This window comes from Phyllostomus discolor, chromosome 10, assembly GCF_004126475.2.
Source record: "Phyllostomus discolor isolate MPI-MPIP mPhyDis1 chromosome 10, mPhyDis1.pri.v3, whole genome shotgun sequence".
Taxonomy (NCBI): Eukaryota; Metazoa; Chordata; class Mammalia; order Chiroptera; family Phyllostomidae; genus Phyllostomus; species Phyllostomus discolor.
In genome coordinates this window covers 47,059,299-47,075,432 of record NC_040912.2, presented here as the reverse complement: position 1 = coordinate 47,075,432, position 16,134 = coordinate 47,059,299, and the positions used below count along the sequence as shown (strand labels likewise).

General features: G+C 36.0%; 1 protein-coding gene across 5 annotated transcripts in view; it reads right to left on the bottom strand.

Moving 5' to 3' along the window:
* Positions 1–16,134, bottom strand: part of KMT2E (lysine methyltransferase 2E (inactive)) — an 89,684-nt gene extending 73,550 nt beyond the window's left edge. The window contains exon 1 of one of the 5 annotated variants that reach the window (XM_028525180.2): positions 15,772–16,134. The gene's annotated coding sequence lies outside the window, so the exon portion shown is untranslated. Of the gene's footprint in view, positions 1–73; positions 108–15,771 lie in introns of those variants that run through there. The other 4 variants (XM_028525179.2, XM_028525182.2, XM_036010740.1 and 1 more) reach the window with 4 other exon arrangements.

Genomic DNA, 16,134 nt, shown 5'->3' with positions numbered 1-16,134 from the left:
GTTGAATGAGTTCAATCTTTGTATGTACCAAAGAATAAAACTAAAAAAAGTGATTTCATTCTAAAACAGTTACCTATTGCCCTGGCTGGGTGGCTCAGTTGGGTGGAGGGTTGTCCCATACACTAAAAGGCTGTGGGTTCAATTCCCAGTCAGGGCACATACAGGAAGCAACCAATCAATGTTTCTCTCTCACATCGATGTTTCTCTCTCTCTAAAAAAATCAATAAACATATCCTCAGGTGAGGATTTTAAAAAAGAAAAAAAGTTACCTATTCCCACCTTTTACTTGCCATATTGCCCACAACTATATATCTTAGAATATACTGCTCACCATACAACTGCAGAAGAAAAAGAATTTTCAAACTCATAATAATCACATAAAATTTACTTTTACTTAAAAAGGTAGGGAGCACTATAAGGTATAACACCACATACCTAATGGATTCTAAAACTTCAGGTAAAAGATAATATTGTTATCGACATGAGGAAGTTTTGAATTGTACTTTCGGAAGACCTGGGAGAGCTGGGGATTGAGACAGTAGGAGAAAACAGAGTCAGGGAGATTAACAGGAGAAATGAGAGATAGCATGTTCTATATATTTGAAAGGAAAATTCTGAAGCTCCATATTCTATGTGGTAACTACCAAATAGGAAAATAAGAACACTACTTAGCAACATAAAGGAAGAAACAACTGATACACACAACAGCTTAGACAAATCTCAAAGAAATTATACTCAGTGGGGGAAAAAAGCCAATCCCAAAAGGTCACATACTATATATGATTCCACATATATACCATTTCTTCAATGACAAATTATAGAAAATAAAAACAGATTAATATAGTTACAAGAGAGCAATACCAGAGATCCTTGTGGTGATGGAACTGTTCTATATCTTAACTGTGGCAGTGGATATAGGAACCTACACATGTGATAAATATACACATACACCCAACTAAAAATTAAACTGGGGAAATCTGAACAAAAATGTGTGGGTCATTATTAATGTCAATATTCTGGTCATGCAAACAAAACAGAAACAGAGGCAGGGATACATGAAACAGACTGACAGCTGTCGGGGGCGGGGTTTGGGGGCTGGATGAAAGAAGATGAAGAAATTAGGCAAAATATATATATGTGTATATACGATCACAGACACAGACAACAGTGTGGTGACAGTGAGAGGGAAAGCGGGGTGAGGGTAGATGGAAGTGGACAAAGAGGATAAGTGAGGACAAAAAGAGACTTTCTTTTGACTGACAGGCACACAATGCAGTGTCTTGTTGAGTTGTACACTTGAAATGGTCTTATGAACCAATCCCACCCCAATAAATTCAATAAAAAATAAAATATCTGGGCAAAAAAATATTCTGGTCATGAATCCATTTGTTTTAGAAGATGTTACTGTTGTAGGGAACTGGACAAAGGATACACAAAAGTTTCTCTGTATTATACTTTACAACTGCATGTGAGTCTAAAATTACCTCAAAATTACAAATTTATTTTACAAATTACGTTACTATGGTGACTTTCAAACTTTTTTTGACTACTGATAGAAACTTCCCTACAAATGATACCATACACAGAAATGTAAGCATCTATTTTGAATCTAGAATGAAAAAATACTTTAATCTCCTATGCTTTTACCAATGAAGGCCACAAGTGATTAGTGATGTCTGATAATGGGTACAGAAGGCATTTGTACCTCATATTTATTATGATATTTTTCTGCCTGTCATTAAAGAGAGTGGTAAGGGTATGTTCCTGCTTGCACATCCTCCACATAACAGTTAAGTTCCATGAAAAGCCTAAGGCTTTCTGGAGAAAAGTATGAAAATATCACTGGAAGAAAACAATACTCTTCCAAAAAAGTAGTGTTAAGTTGGTTGCAATTAAAAATAAAACAACAAAATTCCTGCATATACCTTTTAGTCACATACATCTCTTATACAGACTATTTTTTAAAAGATTTTACTCGTTTTTAGAGAGAGGGGATGGGAGGAAGACGGGAAAGAAACATCAATGTGTGGTTGTCTCTCACATACCCTCTATTGGGGACCTGGCCCACAACCCAGGAACGTTCCCTGACTGGGAATTGAACCAGAGAACCTTTGGTTCACAGGTCAGCACTCAATCCACTGAGCCACACCAGCCAGGGCTCTTATATAAACTATTAATAAGGTGGTTTATTCTTGCTTTTTTTGCATTCAAATATGTATGCTGCCAGGTAAGGCATCCTTTTTGACTACAACAAAATTGGTAATACTTTTATTCTCTCAATCTTTACTCTAATCTCAAGTAAAATAATATACTACTCATACTCCAGAATTATCTATTTCTTCTATAACTATTTTGAACCATTTCTTTTAGACTAGAGGACTTGAGTCTTCTTCTTTCCCTATCTAAAAACACTGTACATCAAATCTAATAGAGTCTAAACAAATCTTTCTGATCCATCTACATTTTACCTCAGACCAAGACTACCAGAATAATTTTCTAAATGGTCTCTCTGTAATCTAACTTGACCTTTAAACCAGTGGTTCTCAAACACAGACCCACAGACTGCTATTTTTCATGTACCTGAGGTTCACAGTTTAAAATTGACATATTCCTAGTCTTCACCCGAGATACTGATTTAGTAGGTTTGGGCTGTGACCCAGATGTCTTATTTTAAAAAAGGCAGGGGGTGGGGGGTAGGGGGTGGACATTCACTTCAGTGCTCTATTTTACAGCTGCTTAAACACTGAACAGCATATACTTCAAAACCCACTAGTTTCCTAACTTTGCCCTCTTCAAAAGAGCATAGTATCTCACAGTACTCAGTCAAGTTCCTAATCTTGGAATTTACCAGGTTAACTTAATTCCATATTATTATTCAAATATATAAATCTCTTGATTATGCCAGTTTCTTTCCTACTGTTGGTATATCCTTGCTCAAACTTTCTAAAGTTATTTTTATTTATATCCATCCCACCAAATAAATATCTTATTAAACTTGCAAGGATCACTTAAGTACCAATGCTTTCCTGAAGCCTTCTTGACATCCCAACTTAAACACCACTGCCACAAAACTACCTTTTGAGGTCTGTAGTAGATGAACCTCCTGAAGACTGTTTCCTAATCTATAAACAAAAATCTGACCAGTTTAACTCAAAAAACTATTCCAGCTATAAAACTTACTCCACACTAATCTCTTCCCTTTGTAACCTCCTAAATAATGTATAATTTTTAATCACTGGTTTATATTTTGACACTTTATTTTGAAACAGCTGTTAGGTGCATAGTTTCTACAATTAAATCATCTACTTGACACAACAGCAAGCACTAAGATATTTATACTGGGTTCAGTGCAAATTACGTCCCTTTTTTATTACAAAATCATAAACATGTAAATCTGTAACAACAGTATCACACTAACGCACACCATATGACATTTTAGGTGAAATATTCAAATTAAAACTATGAATTATTATACCCATATTACTCTACCAACCACACTTGAGCAGACATTACTTCTGCTAGGCCCTGTAAATTAGCTCTAGAGCCTTGAACACAGTGGCTAAGATACCACCTAAGTTGATCTTGATTAAAACATACCCTTTAACACATTCAATCTCCCTCTTCCCCTTTTAGATGAACATGAACATATATTAAAAGCAAAACAATACAAAACAAAATACCTGCCACTGACGAATGTTAGTGATTGATTTCCTTCTAGAACCTTTTTTTCCCTCCTAATTGCTTCTCTTTCCCTTATTATCCCAAGCTGTGGTTATCCCACAAGGGTCAATCCTGCCCATTATGACTCTCCATTCATCTTGGATTTAAATATTCATTTCTGATTGATTTCCTATGCCCAGCTATATATAGGATATATGTATCAAAAATGTTTGCCAGAATCCTGGCCAGTGTGGCTCAGTTAGTTGGAGCACCATCCTGTGAACTGAAAGGTTGTGGGTTTGGTTCCCAGTCAAGGCACATGCCTGTGTTGAGGGTTCAGTCCCGGTTGGCATGTGTACAAGGGGCAACCAATCAGTGTGTCTCTCTCACATCCATGTTTCTTTCCCTCTCTCTTTCCTTCTCAACTTTTCTTTCCCTTCTCAACTTTGGTGGGATCTTAGCCACTGTGTTCTAAGCTTCAGAGGTAATATATACATATCATAGTGCTTGTTATAGGGTGAAGTAGATGATTTAATTGTGGAAACTATGCATCTAACAGCTGTTTCAAAATAAAGCATCAAAATATAAACCAGTAATTTAAAAAATCCATCAGTTTTAACTCAGAATTCAAAACTCAAGCAGTTAATTAATGTATAACTAATAGGTTACTATTAACATAAGGCAAATAGATTACAATACACCAAACAATTAAAGACTAAAATTTTAAAACTCCACAAAATGATCCAGGGATATTAGCCAACACAATTATCAGTAACTTCCCTTAGGAAATATGTGCAAGGTTAGCAAGCCAAAATTAGTAGCTACCAGGATACTTCACATAGAGAGCATTTAACTGTTTGCCACTCAATGAATCTACTTTATTATCAGGATTAGACTGGTCCAAAAGAAAACAACAATTTAAAAAAAAATTGTATTGTTATTCAATGACAGTTGTCTGCCTTTTCCCCCCATTGCTCTCCCCTGCCCTGCCCACTCCCCTCTCCTATATTCTATCCTCCCACACCCCCGCCCACTGTTGTCTTTGTCCATGGGTCCTTTATACATGTTCCCTGACTTGACCCCTCCCTTTCTTTCCCCTGTAATCCCCCTACCCCCCCATCACTGTCAGTTTGTTCTTTATTTCTATGTCTCTAATTCTATTTTGCTTGCTCATTTTGTTGATTAGGTTCCACTAATAGGTGAGATCATACGGTATTTGTCTTTCACTGCATGGCTTATTTCACTGCTCTCTAGTTCCATCCATGCTATTGAGAAAGATAGGAGTTCCTACTTTCTTTCTGCTGTGTAGTATTCCATTGTGTAAATGTACCACAGTTTTTTGATTCACTCATTTGGGGATGGGCACTTAGGCTGTTTCCAGCGCTTGGCTATTGTAAATAACACTGCTGTGAACATTGGGGTGCATAGATTCTTTTGAATTGGTGTTTCAGGATTCATAGGGTATAATTCCTAGCAGAGGAGAACAATTTAAATCTCATGAGAGCTCTGACTGGTGTGACTCAGCTGGTTGAGCCTAGTCCACAAAGCAAAGGTCCATAAAGCCAGTCTGGGCACATATGAGAGGCAACAAATCAATGTCTCTCTCTCACATCCATGTTTTTCTTCCTCTCTTTCTCCCTTCCTTCCCCTCTCTCTAAAAATAAATGAATGTCTTTAAATCTCTTAAGATAACAAAGTTACTAAATCTCGACACTTCACCGTATCTGTTAAGTTCCAGGGACACGAAATCTGTCATTTCAACTAGATCTGGTCCTATAAACCCCACTGTACAAACCAGAGTCTGATTCTAAAAGAGAACTTTTAGATTTCCAGAATACTAAATGAATAGAGCTACAGAATATCATAGGATCCATTCTGTTTTAGATTAAAAAAAGAAATCTGAATTTATATATTAAAAAATAGGGACTAGAAATCTCCAAGTTCATCAAAGTCAGAGAGTTAACAAAGAACCATAAAAAATTATATATATAAATGTGTATCTTAGCCCTGGCTGGTGTGTCTCAGTGGACTGAGTGCCAACCTACCCTGCACTCAATTGATTTGGTTCACCCTGTGAACCAAAGGGTCGCTGGTTCGATTCCCAGTCTAGGGCACATGCCTGGGTTACAGGGCAGGTCTCCAGTGGGGGGCATGTGAGAGGCAGCCTCACAATGATGTTTCCCTCCATCTTTTTCTCCCTCCTTTCCCCTCTCTAAAAGTAATAAAATATTTTTTAAAAAATAAATATATATTTATACATATATGTGTGTACACATATATATTCAGCATATGAGAAACACTAGGGATGGGAATCAGACTCTTTTCTAGAAACAACTACACGTCTACAGCTGTAGAGCTTACTACTAATTATTACACATATTAAGTTGTTTAATTCTCAAAACAACTCTATAAGGTAGAATCTATTATTATCTTCACTTTGTAGATCAAGAAATTAAGGCACAAAAAGGTAAGTAACTTGCCCAAAAGTCATACAGAAGTGCAACCTGGTTTGAGTACAGTCAAACCAAAGCAGTGTGGCCCTAGGGTTTCTAATCTTAAGTTCCAGGCAATATTGCCTCTAAGAAGTACTCTTTGAATTATTTTCATTACTTTCATAATCTTAAGAAATGGGGTGGGGGGGGGGGTAAATAAGTATGTTCCAGTATGTCACTCCCCGAAGCTCATTTGTCAGTAGTTCTCCCAGAGTCCATATTCTTATCCTAGATTCAAGGCTCACCACAACTTGATCCCAATTTGTATTGTTGTAATTCCAATCCAAAGCTTTTTACCAAATAACACATGGGTTCTGGAAAAACCAACATATCATCTTGAATTGGAATGTACAGAAGCACTAAATATAGAAGGTCTGTCACATGATATTGTACAAAGACCAGTACTCCCTTATTCAGAGGATCCAAAAATAGTGTCTTGGCTTCTCAAGTCAGCATGGTTTCTTAGAAAAGTATAAAGCACCAAATATGAGAACCTAAATTTTAATCCTTAATCAACCACAACCTAACTGTATGACCTTGGGAAATTTATTTAACCTCCCTGGGACACAGTTTACTTGTAAAATAAAAGGGAAGAGCTAGAACATTGTAAAAATCAGCTGAGATTAGTACTAAAATGCCAATTCAATGCCCCACTAGATGTAATTATGTAGGTCTGGAAAGGAGGCCAAGAATGTTCATTTTAATAAGCACAATAAGGCCACAATGAGAAATATTTAAAAAAATATTTCACAAGTCATTCTGACTCTAGTTTCTTAACTTTAATCACCAAGACAGGGGTTCTCATGTAAAAGAAGAGTCTACAGTTCATCATGGAACTTGTTTTGTTTTTTCACCTTTCACCCAATACTTTATTTTTTTCTTTATTTATTTTTAGAGAAATGGAGGGAGAAAGGGACAGAAATATCAATGAATGGTTGTCTCTCATGTGACCCCTGCCCCCCACCCCACCCCCCAAAATGGGGACCTGGCCCACAACCCAGGCATGTGCCCTGACTGGGAATTCAACTGGGAACCCTTTGGTTTGCAGGCAGGCACTCAATCCAATGAGCCACACCAGCCAGGGCTCACACAATACATTTTTTTAAAAAAAGGAAATGATGGGATAGATTTGGTAGTGCTACAAACTGAACTTTTATTCTCTTAAGACAGATACAGTTGATTCAACTAATTTTTAAGCTAATTAAACACCTATAAAATGCTAAGAATCTGCTGTATTCTCTCATTGATACTCACTATTCTGAAATATGCTTTATCTTCATTTTCTCACATTTTAAATTTTAGAGACTATAATAATCTCCACTCTACAAGTATTCACGATTCTCAAAGTTTTCTTCTCAGTCTCTGAAAATTCCAAAGAAATTAAATTAATAATTTTCATTCAATGTTACCCAGGGCCTGAATCAGTATGAAATTCAAATTATCATCCAAATTCACTACTAATATTTTGCTATCACTGAAAGCAAATATGCTAAATTGATAAAAGTATCATTATAATGTAATTAAAGTCTAAATAAATGTTTTTGCTGTTTCTTGTCTCTTGTCCTTCTGAACTTTTCTACAATGGGTATGTATTTCTTTAATTACAAGTTTCAAAAAAATATATACTACTTTGTCCTATGAGTTACTGATGTTTGATGCTCTGCCGTACCATCTCACCAACCCCTTTTTAAAAAGAATTGATTTGCACACATATATATAAAGAGCCTGTCTCAATCATTTCAGAAAAAAATATTTTTAAAAAATTAACATGAAGAATTGTTGTAATGGAGGAAGGGGAATAGTACAATAATTAAAATACATATTTTCAGCTTTTGTTAGATATCAAACTGCTAGTGTTAGTAGCAAATCATAAACCTAAACAAGTATAACTCAGGGCTCATTTAGCAATAATTCTAAAAACTAAATGAGGAACTGGAACTACGTCATTAAAAAATAATTTAACAATCTAAGTATTGATACCTAATTTCTGTGTTCCGGATTTCAAATTAGACCATCATTCAAAAAATTATTTAAAATCCCATTTAAATAGACAACTGTGCAGAAATACTATCTAAATTATCTATACTTTTCCTCCTCAAAATTTCTTTTATTTGTTGTGATTACAAAAGTGACCCACATGCATTACCAAAAAACCAGAAGAGAAAAAAAAATAATAAAACTTCCACAATCCCAATTACCCAGAAACAAGGCACTGCTAAAAATCCTGATATATTTGTAACTACCACAGCAAATCTTACTCAGAAAAGAATCATCAATAGACACTAAATCCCAGAGAGACAAGGAATGGAATATTTACACAATCTCAAACTATTTACCCAGGAAGTACTTAATAATGGCAAAATAAGAAACACTGATATAGACAATGGAGAAACTACTTAATCCTTAATCAAGCAATCAAAATGAACATATGGGTAAGGAGTAAAAGAAATCAAGTGCCTCAAGATGACAAAAACACATATATTACTAGTATTCAAGCCAAAAGTGCAAAATCTGAATCTAATTATGAAGAAATCTTAGACAAACCCAAAATGAGGGGCACTGTATAAACAACTAGCCTGCCACTATCACGAAAGACAAAGAAAGGCCAAGGAACTCTTCCAGATTAAAGGAAATTAAAGAGACCTCAGAACTAAATGCAATCTGTGACCCTGGAGTAGCTAGTGTACCAGAAAAAAAATGCTAATAAAGGGCATAATTGGGACAATTGATAAAAATGGACGATGGACAATAGACTAATTTAGACTAATAGACAAATTTAATGTGTTATATCAGTGCTAAATTTCCTGAATTTAACCACTCTGGATACCTAAACTATTTGTTCTTACAAAATGCAAATGAAATGTATTAAGGGCTGTGAGAGGGCATGATAATATGCAATCTACTCTCAAATGACTCAGATTTGTTTATATTTATGCACAGAGAATAATAAAGCAAGTGTGACAAAATGTTAAAAAAAGAGATATGGGTTAAGGGTACAAGGAATGTTTAAACTTTTCTGTAAGTTTAAAATTATTTGAAAATAAAAAAATTAAAATAAAAAAGGTTATTTTAAAAGCATCCCTCAACATATATATGTATATTTTTATATAAACAGAAGCATCAGTTTGATTCTAGTTAGTTTAAGAGCCCCTCCCAAATACATCTGTGAAAAAAAACATTAATTTACAGATGAATTAGAAGTGTCGGTCGTTCTCTTGCTGTCCATCCAAGGAAACAACCCACCCTCCACACACACACACACACACACACACACCCCATAAATACACACCCTATCCCAACTAGTCATAGTTAATTAGAAGGATCAAGATGGAGAATAGTGAGTGGCTCTGATACTTTGCCAATTCTTGAGGCCCAACTGTACTTTCTTCTAATAAATTCTGTGAGATTTCCCTATAATCTTATAACTAATCTTAAACTAGTTGGAGCTGATTTATTGCTGGTAGCCAAACAAGCCCTATTAACAACAGGCTTTTGAGAAACAGAAATAAATGGTGCCAAACAAACAGTACCTAAATTAATCTTCTGTCTACACATGTGTGCGTGGGATAAATCATGATAGGAGACTTGACTTGGGGTAGTGACCACACAATACAATATACAGTTGATGTATTACAAACTTGTACATCTGAAATCTACATAATTTCATTAAACAATGTCATCCCAATAAATTTAATAAAAACAAATATTGTTTTGGTAGGGGCTTAATGAAAAGATGTGACAAGGCTGTGTCAATTCAACCAATTATACACCTTCAAGAGAAGCAGAAACACAAATAATTCCAAAAGAAACAATCTTTTTTGGTGAAGAGTAACTTTGTATCAGACTAACAGACTAACCTCAGACACCACACCCCACTCCCCCATCAATTTATCGCTATAGTCCTAAATCATTCACATCAAGAATCTTCCCGTCTTTTGGCACATCATTGAAGAGGAAATGTGTTTTCAAATTCCTGAACCCTATCTTTCTTTAAACAACACATAAAACCGGGTATGAGCAATTCAAGGTCTCTCTGTAAACTCAAAAGTAGAAACTATTAAATTTTATCATTAGTCTGTGAAATAAGAACTTGTTAGAAGCACTGGCTGGTGTGGTTCAGTGGATTGAGCGCTGGCCTGCCTGAGAACCGAAAGGTCACTGGTTCAATTCTAGGTCAGGGCACCTGCCTGGGTTGCAGGCCAGGTCCCCAGTTGGGGGCATTCAAGAGGCAACTGATAGATGTTTCTTTCCTTTTTTCTCTCTCCCTTCCCTTCTCTAAAAAAAATTAATAAAAAGTATATATATATTAGAAGATTGTATCTTTCTCACAGAAAGTCTCCTGCTGTGTGAACTTCTGGAAAAAAACCCAAAAAAACAAAAACTATTTTCCTGACCATATCATAAAAGTGATGTTACTTCTTCTAATCACATTCCTCACTTTATGCTAAAAACCAGACACTAGGCTTCACCTTATTCTTAGACCAACAGTGGAAAAAATGGAAATCTGGGTAAATTCTATTTAAGTCTTTAAGTAAGAATGATGTTTTCAATATCCTTTGAAAACAAAAGTCAACACAGATATAAAAAAATTAAAAATTTTTCTGGTCTCAGGTAGAATGTTAGATAACATAATTATGTGAACTTGAACTTTAAAATTACAGTATAGCTACTACTAACCAAAACTAATTCAATCCCACTGTTCTATTACTTTGCTTTCTGCCACAAGCTCAGACCTTAAATGCTGCAATCACATAGGCTATATAACACAGGTGTGATTACTCAATATTATCTTTCTCAATAACAAACTTAGGGACCAAGAATGTTTATTACTTTGGATTAACTGTAATTGAGCAATCATCTAAGAATTGCTAGAAAACTCTTCTTCAGTTGTATAACTAGAATAAAGAAAGCTGCACAATCATTTATTTCTCATGTTGATCTGTAAACAGGGCCTTTCTTAAACCTATATTTCACATTTGAGAATTTAAATGTGAGTTTTAAAATGCAAAAATAAATGTTTAATTAAAAATAATCTGTGACTGACCTGTTACATTGACTAACACCAAAACGGTTTAGGTAAATAACCAAATCAGATTTTTGATGTTGTAAAATTCACCTAAAATACAAAAATGGCTTTCCTAAACTTCTAAGAATAAAATTTGATTTATGAGCTATACATAAGGGGAAAAAACTGATTTCATATTACGTGAAACATAAGACCACTGTTCTCTTAACTCTGATTTAAGTAAAAAAGCGCAAGTTACCAATGATTAATACAAATCTTTTCATATCCTTAAAGACACAAATAAATTTAACTAAACCTGAGTCACCAGCATTTGATTTTTAATGTAGCATTTAGCATAAGTGTTCACAATAACAAAAAAAAATTATTTTGGTTAATTTCTACCTCTTAATAAAAGTCACTAGTTGCAACAGCAATTTTTTTATAGTCAAATACCATCTACTTCAAATTTACTGCACTTAAAAAGAATTTTAACCACTAATATTAATCTTTCATATTAAATAAATTTTTAAGTAATACAAAAATATTATCCTTTAAATATTAATAAAAATGTAGTCTCTATATACTCCCCCAACTTGTGTAAGTTAGAAAAGAGATAGTGAGCCACCGCAGTATTAAACCCAGTCGAAAAGCCAGCTAACATTTATACAGCAACATCTCAAATCGTATCCTTTTTATTTTGCCAGTGAACAAAAACGATCTTACTGTAAAGTTAAAATAATTCTATATTCAACATTAAAAAGTCTCACTAGATTACAAGTATTTAAAATAGTCCCCTGATCACCATGAATGTTTGAGATGTAAATGTGTTCACTTAAACAAAAGCTTTAAATTCAACAAAAAATTGGGCACCTACCATCTGCTAAAAAAGTTATTACACATTATTAACATATTTAAAAAAATAAATATAGCGTCTTCTATGAAAATTCCATTGTAACATTTCTTAAGCAGTTTTTGATAGCTCTTCAAAGTACAATTGGTTGTATACATTTCAAAGACACAATGGCAGTACACATTTAATTCCCAGTAGTGAATTCCCAGAAAAGCAGAGCTTTAGGATGTACATAATCACTTTTAAAAATAAAACCATAGGTTTAAGAATTTGATGCATGAAAATACATATATTATCCTTAGAAATAAGAAACCAATTTAAGAAGTTATAATTTTGATATGACCACTAAGGTATGTATGCTGGGAAGAATTTCTCCTAACTCATTAACTGGCTTTTCTCCTCACTTCTTTATTTTTAGATCGAAAAAGTCTTAGAACTTACTGTGGTATATATGGTAAAAAATTTCTGACTAGAAGTTGTGAGGAAGACAGAGAAGCCAAAATTGTAGGAGAGTTATCAGAGACCTGAAAAACTGAAGAAAAATGGAGAAGCCCTGTAAAAGGTTCTAAACTTAAAATGAGATCAAAGGGACCCTATAACTCATACTGACAACAAAAGGGAAGTATGATCAAAATGTAGTCTCTAAAAATAAAGTTTACTCTCCAATTACATTACAATTTTCCATAAATCCACTTAAATAGATAACTAATCCCTGAAACTCAACTATCCTAAGAACAAAGACCATTTGACTAGTTTTCCCCCAAGGGACCAAACATTTCAAAACTCTGGCAACAAAATTAATGCCTAACCCTTTAAAAAATTTACCTCGACAATCCTAACATAAAGCATAATCAACTGGGGTGTACATTAATAAAAAACAAACATTTATAGTCATGTTATTTATAAAGTAACCATTTAAAATAAAGTACAATATACTAAAAAAAGCAAGTCTCGTTTTACAGGATCCAAAACATTAAAACAAAAAGAAACAAAATCAAAGCAATGAAGCCAGTATGAAGAAAACTAGTAGAATGAAGGCAGCTTTTCTTACAATTTCTAACTTGATGTTGTTTGAAGCCAAATAAGTCCAAATGCTTTACGTGTCTAGGCCTGACCAAGGTCACTATCAAGAAAAACATGGTATACACAGTGTTTCCTTCTATGGCTACATTAATTAAATTTCCCATATTAGATAGTAAGTTTAAAGTACCAACCTTCTTAACCACAGTTTTTAACCACTTAGTCTTTAAAATGCATAATCTTAACATAACAGTTAAGGACCTAGACTTACATGATCAGTCAGCATATCACAAATCCCAACACAACTCAACATTTCACTTTATAATGAAGTATTTCAGAGACTCTAAGTAAGGTTATGTGCTTAGTTTTCCATGATAAAATTCCCTGTGCCAGTTATCTCTACAGTTATCTTACAGCATAGAAACTTGTAAATCTAGTTCATATATGAACTTCATGATTCTCTTTTCTACTGTAAATATTTTAAAGCATAACTTACAATAGAATAAGAGAATCATGAAAGGGTGTATACTCTCCAACCTTTTTAAGTCCTACTGGATTGAAAGGCACTCATCTTTCAGTTGCTTCACAATGAGAATGGTCATTAAATGCCATTAATTGCCCACTCATATCTCACTGCTTAGTTCAGGCCAAAAAGATCAACCTCCCACTAAAGAGGTGAAATCATCATTCATACTTTAAAAAATACAGTTCAACAACAACATTTAATTTTCTGCCTCAACCTATAAGATGCTGAAATTAGCACAAAGTGAATTCAAGACCCTAATACAGTATGGCTTTTCTTTAAAGTCGATTAAAGCTGACTAAATTCTACATCCCATAATAGATAAATGGGCATGTGGTGGGGGGTGAGGAGGATGAAGAACTAAAACCTTTACCTACATAATTATGACAGTATTCCATAAGACAATATTAAGAGACAGCAACGCATGGAGCTTCATTTTATCAAAAAAAATACACAATTAACTTACAAAATTCTTAAGGAATATATGCAGAAAAGGAATGCAAAATTTAATAGTGAGAAAAACAAGCGTCTCCACACCCTGTGAAGTAACAGGTTTAGGCTTGTTTGTACAGCTCCCTAAAAATTAATGTGAGAGTACAAAAGCCGAAATTCTCAAAATTGGTCAAGAAATGGGTGAAAAACAATTTCACTCTAGTTTGAAACCTCTATTCATACAAAATAGGTTGCCCTTACACACATATTAAACATTTTAATTTACTTTGGTATACTGACTAAAAGATGCTTGGATTAAACTGAACAAAAACTATTATTTGTGCCCGAATAATTTTTTTCATGTTTAAGAGTACCTAGCCTCACTATTGAAATTTCTAAGACTACCTGAGTGCTATTTTTTCCCAAAGTGGTGTCATTTTATTTGCCTCTCAGGAAAAGGTAATAAAATCAATAAACTAAAACACGGCATTGCAATTTGCAGTAAAATCAACACATTTTTGTAAACGGTTTAGGGAAGAAAAAAAAGCCCAGTCTTTCCATGTAAACATAATAAGCCTGTAATATGCTGCAGACAAACGCACTGCATGGGGTGTGGAGGACCCGAGCTGATTAGATTACCACAACATCAGCCTGGGGCCGCCATTTTTAGAATCTGTAAAGGACAAAAGAGGGATATTTCACTTTTTACTCCCCATCTTGGAAATTAAAAGGAAAAACGGACTACTTTCCAATTAGGTATTGGTATCTCCAGCCTAGAACTTAATGCACCTCACCTAATTCTCTCCAAGGTCTCCAGAACTCCAAACACTTTACGTTATTCACATCACTAAAAAGGGGCAATCAGAAAAAAACGGGGTTTACTCTAAAGCTAACTCTAGCGATTTCTCTTTGACTTTAAATGGTATCGTTTTTAAGACACAGCCTAGCAAAAACAGATCTCCACGAAACTAAGGGCAGTGGAAGAGAGCACTCCGGATTGTTTTTTCTCTCCCTCCTCCCCTGTTTAGCACAGTGAACCGTTTGTTTCTCTTCTGTGCCTGCTGCCAGTGTTTGTGCCGATCCCTTGGTCAAAATAAGCTTTTCTGAAATGTGCCATATTGTGGATTCTAAGGCTCGGGTACAGTAAAGGACAGCGATAACCACAACAGGAGTGGGGGAGGAGACTGAGAAGGCTGGGTACTGGGGTGACCACCTCAGGGGCGGGTTTACCTTCTCCCGGAGAGGATGAGAAGCCGTCTCGTTCTCCCACAAAGGGAGATAGAGACCCAGGGCGTTCTCTTAACCCCCTTCGTACTGATAAAATTATACCGGAGGCTGGCAGTGAATAAATGGAAGAAGAAAATGAGGCCTAGATATTTTTTAGTACCTGAACAAGATGCGGTGGAGGGAAGGGAGGGCTGGCAGCTCCCGGGACCACTTCGACACAAACCCTAACAGTCACAAGCCTCTCTCCTCACTCAAGCAGCCTTAACCCGCTGCCAAGGAGGAGTACACCCCCTCCCTAACTCCCACTCTCAAGGGGGTTTAACTGCCAGTTTCTCCTTCCCCAACCCTAAAACCCGCCATAATGCTCCCTTTCTAAGGAGAGGGAAGAGAAAGAATAAATTCTATTCAAATAAGCCAAGTCTTGCCCCATCCAAGGCATCTGAGAGTCAACGTCGACTCCCCCTCCGAGAGGATAAAGATGAGAAGGCCCCTTCCCCCTGGAAACACACGTCCCTTCACCCCGCAAGCCCCAAGAACTCCCAAAGAGACGACAGGCACTGACCTGTGCTGTTCACACACCAGAGACCCGAACCCCGTTATTTGTTCGACCACCAAGCAGTCTCTCCACACCTCCACGATCAGACGACCACCCGACAGCAGACACTGCGGACACAGGACCCGGCTCCACACACCCCCTCCCCAAACAGCAGCGCGCAGCCTCTTCAGCAACCGAGAGGTAGGGGAGGGGGCACTCAGGCAGTCAATAGGAACGCAGAGGCCACGGCGAAGCTGCTCAGAGTGTCTATGCCCTTTCTGTTGCCGCTCCCGAGCTCAGGTACGGTCTCCGATTCGGCCCCCTGCGCCCGCTCAGTGTCACTGCCTCTTGCTCTGGGAAAATGGCGGCGACGGCGGCGGGGGCCGCGGC